The 8,111-nt window shown below is 29.8% G+C and overlaps 1 protein-coding gene across 1 annotated transcript in view; it reads left to right on the top strand.

The window, feature by feature from the left end:
- The window catches only part of LeuRS-m (Leucyl-tRNA synthetase, mitochondrial), a 70,582-nt gene extending 70,001 nt beyond the window's left edge, over nucleotides 1-581 (top strand). Inside the window, exon 16 of the transcript XR_011043262.1 lies at nucleotides 436-581. The gene's annotated coding sequence lies outside the window, so the exon portion shown is untranslated. The remainder of the gene's footprint in view (nucleotides 1-435) is intronic.
- The last annotated feature ends 7,530 nt before the right edge of the window (nucleotides 582-8,111 follow it).

Consider the following 8,111-nt stretch of genomic DNA (forward strand, 5'->3'; position numbering starts at 1 on the left):
AAAGACTCATGAAATACGTCTTCAGTTTCCTCTTGAAAGCCTTAATGTCTTCAATCATTCGAATGTTTCGTGGGAGCTTATTGTATATTCTCGGGGCAGCATATTTAAAGGCTCTGGAGCCTACAGTAGATTAATTAATCCACTTATTCGGTTATTACTAAATTCAGATAGATTGCCTAGATGCCATTGTTTTATAGTAGTAAAGGGCATAAATTATGGAGTCCTAATAAGAGATCTTCATGTCAATTTGATTTGTAACATTCGGTGGAAATATGTTTATTTCACAGGCATTATTTTGACCAGTCTCCGCATATTTTCTTCTTATAATAAATTACATTTAAATGCTGATAAGACTAAAATAACTCCTAAATATTGCAAACTAGTAAACTAATAATATACGAGGGTACAAAAGACTTAGAAAACAGTTCATTCCAGAACCAAGTGGTGCTTGGCAGGCCGGCATTAAGAGCTGGATTTATGAGTCGTATACCGCCGCTGGAATGTTGTTCTGGAAGGAGGGACTGAGTGAAGAGACGCGAAGTTCTGAGAGAAAAGACTCAGATCAAAGGACCTTTTGCAGATACTGTGTCAGAAATGGGTAAGTAATAGATTGTGAAGTTGTGGCGCAAGTTATTAGAATTGCTAATATCTGTGTTGTTTGTAAACTTATTTTGTTAGAAATGTCTGTAATCGCTACAATGTTTCCTTTATACGTGCGCATCAAATATAATATAGTGTATATATATATATATATATATATATATATATATATATATATATATATATATATATATATATATATATATATATATATATACATATATATATATGTATATATATATATACTGTATGTATATATATACTGTGTATATATATGTATATATATATATAATATATATATATATATATATATTTATATATACACACAGTTTAATATATATATACAAATGTATATATATATATATATATATATATATATATATATATATATATATATATATATATATATATATGTATATATATAGATGTGTGTGTATATATATATATATATATATATATATATATATATATATATATATATATATATATACTTATATATACATATATATATATATATATATATATATATATATATATATATATATATATATATATATATATATATATATATATATACACATACATACACATACACACATTATAAATAACACTCATTATTTACATACATTTAAATATCAAGCCACAAATACCTTTTCATATCGAATTAACCTTGCCTCGGTATAATTGACCCAAGTTGAAATTCTTTTTATGATAATTACTTCGTCCTGGAGAAGGCTTCCAACCTTTGGCACCGACTCGAAATAAAGGTGTCAGTTGACTTGGTCTATCGTCTACAGAGAAAGATAAGACTGGAATCTAACTCGCCTTACCTGGAAGAAATGAGCTGAGTCAGATTGTAAGTAGAAAACCTGAATTCGACAGGAATATGGAAGGCGGAATCCCTTTACAGCTGCAGGGTCTGAGACCGTCACCTTTATTTCGACACTGGAAAAGGTTCGAATCCTTGCTCGGATAGATGTACGAAGTACTTAGCGATGAAAAGGACTTAGCTCTTGGGTCAGTGATCCCGATGCAAAGTGAATTTGTTAATAATATGTATCTATGACTTGATATATATATATATATATATATATAATATATATATATATATATATATATATATATATACCTCGCAATGGGATTGAACCGTAATATCTTTAAATGAAAGGCAAGGTTACTATCAATCATGCCATCAGGGGCGCTAAAGAAGTCGGAACCTAAGTACTAACTGCTTTTCAGGATTTACATGAAGAGAACTCTGTCTTACGTACACACACATACACACACACACACATATATATATATATATATATATATATATATATATATATATATATGTGTGTGTGTGTGTGTGTGTGTGTGTGTGTGTGTGTGTGTGTGTTTATAAGGAATAGACAATATATCAGTGGCGTCCAAAAAAATCGAACATATTGTTTCTCCGGGTCAACTTTTCTCCAGATAATTTTCAAAACAACAAGAAAACTGCATTTATGTTTCACCACTATTTATTTGGTGTCGATACGTGTGTGTGTGTGTGTGTGTGTATGTATGTATGTATGTGTGGAGAGTTAGGAGTCTAACAACTCCACTCGGCAAAAGAAAATAAAAATATCAGTTTTTCATCCAAATAATAACAATTGTAGCAGTCTAAAACAGTTACTGCATATGGAAGCATTCAGTACTACCTTACCCAAAGGTGTTCTGATTAGTATTTACGAACAAACGTAGGAGCAATTTAATCCTAGGTTAGTTAAGATTATATATTCGATTATTTAGGTCCGCTTATTATATTTCTAGACCCGAGGAACAACATCTGCCAGGAAATCCCTAATTATACTTGCTTTAAATTAGATCCAGTCTAGCTGTTACTGTGACGGGTGAAGTTCATCTAAATTCTTGTGAAAGTTTTAGCATAATTTTTTTTTCAACATTTTTTTTTTGTTATTATTTTTCTATGCAATCTATTTTGTTTAGCACAATCTTGTTCTTAAATGTGCATATCTTTATCTCAGACTTTTCTATGTGTTGGCAGAATTTTTTTTTCTGGCTGTTCAAGAGCGTACTGTTTAAAAAAACCGTAAATTTTAATCAGAGATTTTCTGTAAAAATATAGTGTTCTCAACCGTATTTCAGTAAAATACAGGTGACCGTAATTTTCCCTTAGTTTGTTATTATTTTTCAAGGGTTGGTGACCGTAATATCACTCATTTACATCAATATATCCGTTTTTAAAACGGTAAAAATCCTGGAATAAATGTTGCCACACATTTACCAGTTTTATAAAGCAAATTTTTAACAGTGGAGCTGTATGTAACTTCCTACCTCTATTATCTAAATAGATTTATTACACAACTACGAAAACGGGTCACGAGTTTGTCAAGAAAGTAAAAACTTCTATCTCTTTTATCTAAATAGATTTATCACACAACTACGAAAACGGGTCACGAGTTTGTCAAGAAAGTAAAAAGTTCTATCTCTTTTTATCTAAATAGATTTATCACACAACTACGAAAACGGGTCACGAGTTTGTCAAGAAAGTAAAAAGTTCTATCTCTTTTTATCTAAATAGATTTATCACACAACTACGAAAACGGGTCACGAGTTTGTCAAGAAAGTAAAAACTTCTATCTCTTTTTATCTAAATAGATTTATCACACAACTACGAAAACGGGTCACGAGTTTGTCAAGAAAGTAAAAACTTCTATCTCTTTTTATCTAAATAGATTTATCACACAACTACGAAAACGGGTCACGAGTTTGTCAAGAAAGTAAAAACTTCTATCTCTTTTTATCTAAATAGATTTATCACACAACTACGAAAACGGGTCACGAGTTTGTCAAGAAAGTAAAAACTTCTATCTCTTTTTATCTAAATAGATTTATCACACAACTACGAAAACGGGTCACGAGTTTGTCAAGAAAGTAAAAAGTTCTATCTCTTTTTATCTAAATAGATTTATCACACAACTACGAAAACGGGTCACGAGTTTGTCAAGAAAGTAAAAACTTCTATCTCTTTTTATCTAAATAGATTTATCACACAACTACGAAAACGGGTCACGAGTTTGTCAAGAAAGTAAAAACTTCTATCTCTTTTATCTGAATAGATTTATTACACAATCACGAAAACGGGTCATGAGTTTGTCAAGAAAGTAAAAACTTCTATCTCTTTTATCTAAATAGATTTATCACACAACTACGAAAACGGGTCACGAGTTTGTCAAGAAAGTAAAAACTTCTATCTCTTTTATCTAAATAGATTTATCACACAACTACGAAAACGGGTCACGAGTTTGTCAAGAAAGTAAAAACTTCTATCTCTTTTATCTAAATAGATTTATCACACAACTACGAAAACGGGTCACGAGTTTGTCAAGAAAGTGAAAACTTCTATCTCTTTTATCTAAATAGATTTATTACACAACTACGAAAACGGGTCACGAGTTTGTCAAGAAAGTAAAAACTTCTATCTCTTTTATCTAAATAGATTTATTACACAACCACGTAAACGGGTCACGAGTTTGTCAAGAAAGTAAAAACTTCTATCTCTTTTATCTAAATAGATTTATTACAGAACTACGAAAACGGGTCATGAGTTTGTCAAGAAAGTAAAAACTTCTATCTCTTTTATCTAAATAGATTTATTACACAACTACGTAAACGGGTCATGAGTTTGTCAAGAAAGTAAAAACTTCTATCTCTTTTATCTTAATAGATTTATTACACAACTACGAAAACGGGCATGAGTTTGTCAAGAAAGTAAAAACTTCTACCTCTTTTATCTAAATAGATTTATCACACAACTACGAAACCGGGTCATGAGTTTGTCAAGAAAGTAAAAAGTAGTAAAAAGAAGTCATTAGTTCTTCTTAGAAGAACTTGAGAGCAATAAAACTTTAATGACAAATATTGCTGTTAATTTAAGCAGAAATTTCTTCTCTTACTTCTTGGTCCTGAGGACCTATTTGTTATTAAAAAGTCGGTTCGAACTCGAACTGACCCAAGTAAGTTTTAGAGGAAGAGAAAAATAAACTAGATAAAAAAACTGCTGTGAATGAAAATTAGAATTTTCTTCATTAAAACTGTGCCTCTTAGAAAATTTGTATCTTCACTGATTAATTGAATAAAAATTATTTTTAGATTATTATTATTATTATTATTATTATTATTATTATTATTATTATTATTATTATTATTATTATTACTTGCTAAGCTACAACCCTGGTTGTAAAATCAGGATGGTATAAGCCCAGGGTCCCCAATAAGTAAAAACAGCCCAGTGAGGAAAGGAAGTAAGGAAAAATAAAATATAAGAACAGTAACAACATTAAAATATTTCATATATAACCTATAAAAACTTTAACAAAACAAGAGGAAGAGAAATGTACACTCTAATCCAAGACAATGGAAGACCATGGTACAGAGGATATGGCACTAACCAAGACTACAGAACAATAGTTCGCTCCGCGTGGATGTTACTGAATATAGCCACTCGCTTTACGACCTTGCTTCAAGTCATGCGTGACTTGATGGCTCAGTGAAAAATCTTTTTCATTTAATCTTCATTATTTAAATAATTCAAAGTTATTTTTTTTTTATTTATCATCATACCCTCTGCACCATGGTCTTCCACTGTCTTGGGTTAGAGTTCTCTTGCCTGAGGGTACACTCGGGCACACTATTCTATCTTATTTCTTTTCCTCTTGTTTTGTTAAAGTTTTTATAGTTTATATATGAAATATTTATTTTAATGTTGTTACTGATCTTAGAATATTTCGTTTTAATTGTTAATTATTTCTCTTATTTCCTTGTTTCTTTTCCTCACTGGGCTATTTTCCCTGTTGGGGCCCTTGGGCTTATAACATCCTGCTTTTCCAACTAGGGTTGTAGCTTAGCAAGTAATGATAATAATAATAATAATGATAATAATAATAATAATAATAATAATAATAATAATAATAATAATAATATTACTTTTAAATTATATTCAAAAATTTATTTGAAACGAGCCTAGAAAATTATTAACTTAGAAAAATGAAAATAAATTAACACATCTATACAAAAAAATAAATAAATTAATAAAAACTTGAAGAAAAGATAAAAGCTCAGTACATTATGAAAATTAATTTACTGTATCTATAAAAAAAAAAATTCTGGCACTTTGTCCAACTTCACCCGTCACAGTTATTATTATTATTATTATTATTATTATTATTATTATTATTATTATTATTACTTGCCAAGCTATAACCCTTGTTGGAAAAGCAAGATGCTATAAGCCCGAGGGTCCGAACAGGGAAAATAGCCCAGTGAGGAAAGGAAAGCAACTCGACTGGAGCTGCTTGAAAACAAGTTTAATTAGGGATTTCCAGGCAGATGTTGTTCCTCCGGTCTGGAAATCTTGCTTGCAAGCAGCTGCTGGAATTGGGGAGAGACTTTAAGACCATTTGTAATGCGTCTTTTTAACTATGAAAGATGACTGGTTATTGGAACTCATTATTATTTCTATACAAGTTGTGTGTAATAATAATTATTGATGATAATAATTTTTATTGATGATGATGATGATAATAATAATAATGATAATAATAATAATAATAATAATAATAATAATAATAATAATAATAGGTAAGAATAATAATAGTAATTATTATTAGTGTTATTATTATTATAATTATTATTATTATTACTATTGTTATTGTCATTATAATTACTATTATTATTATTATTATTATTATTATTATTATTGTTATTATTATTATTATTATTATTATTATTATCCATATTATTATTGATGAATTTTATTATTATTATTATTATTATTATCATTGTTATTGTTATTATAATTACTATTATTATTATTATTATCCTTATTATTATTCATGAATTTTATTATTATTATTATTATTTTTTAATATTACTATCATTATATATTATCATCATCATCATCATCATCATCATCTGGTTACTGATAAAATATTTTACATTACTTATTCATAACTTTTCATATACCTTCTTAATTTCCTTATTTCCTTTCCTCACTGGGCTATTTTTCCCTGTTGGATCCCTTGGGCATATAGCATCCTGCTTTTCCAACTAGGGTTGCAGCGTAGCTAAATTTAAAATTCGTTTACCTACTCATCGTTTTTCTAATTCCTTTCGTTAATGTTTCAATGTTTTGTTCATTAATGTTAACGTTAACATTGTACATATATCACTATAGTCCATTTCTTTTAGCGATGCATATTTGCACCGACTCGCGGCGGTGCCCTTTTAGCTCGGAAAAGTTTCCTGATCGCTGATTGGTTAGAATGATCTTGTCCAACCGATCAGCGATCCGGAAACTTTTCCGAGCTAAAAGGGCACCGCTGCGAGTCGGTGCAAATATGCATCGCTAAAAGAAATGGACTATAGTTTCATATTTTTTCTTTCTCCTGTTTTAGTTCATATTGTTATTTTCACACTAGGTTACTTCCATATGTTTTAATTATATATCATCGTTTTTATTAAAAATTTTATTATCGTATCGTTATTTTTATAACTATTAAATAAGATATATTTAGGTTCTTACTTACTCTGATGGCTGCTTCTCCGGTCCCATACAGCAGGGGAATCCCACTCTCTACAGGACCTCCACTGTCGTTTTACCTTGTTCGTTCAGAGTATTTAACATTTCATATCATATAATGTTCATTTACTGTTAAATTGTCACTGTGAAAAGACTCATGAAATAAGAAAGTCTTCAGTTTCCTCTTGAAAGCCTTAATGTCTTCAATCATTCGAAGGTTTCGTGGGAGCTTATTATATAGTCTCGGGGTCGCACTTACACTGTTATTAATTCCCCATCGGTATTTTCACTATTGTTTAATATTATATCATCATATTAAGGACTTATTTAGTTTCTTATATTTATTCTTTCGCTTTTATCGACCTTCATACCATTATTACTCTATAGATTAACTCCATTTCAAGGCTTCAATCGAAATGTTATTTCAGTTATATAAAGTAATCCCATATCTTGGTTTTCACTTATGTTTAATTTCATTATTAATTCAAATATTCACATTTTCATCATTTTGAAATATAATGTTCATATTCACTCAGCATTTCATTTAATATCATATGCCTCTTTTATCATGTTTCACATAACTACAAGTAAAAGAATAATGATTTTTATCAGCTAAGAATTCCGTGCTTAGTAAACAGACAAATGGAAGATAGCTTGTCTTAATATTCAAACGTATGAATATTCACAGTCTTGTGTATCCACTGGATACACCTTAAATATTCACAGTCTTGTGTATCCACAGGATACACCTTAACGTGTAGATGCGTAGACGCGAGCGCGCTGATGCGTATAAATATCAGGCTATTTCTTGCAGAACGCATTTGTCACTATATACTCAATCTTCCACTGGAAATGCTTGACACTGCGCTAAACCTTGATGTTTCTCTGTTCCTCTCACATGCTGGGCTCTAGGTCCAGTTACACTTGGCATTGCAGTTTTACC

Source organism: Palaemon carinicauda, unplaced genomic scaffold (genome assembly GCF_036898095.1).
Source record: "Palaemon carinicauda isolate YSFRI2023 unplaced genomic scaffold, ASM3689809v2 scaffold418, whole genome shotgun sequence".
NCBI lineage: Eukaryota > Metazoa > Arthropoda > Malacostraca > Decapoda > Palaemonidae > Palaemon > Palaemon carinicauda.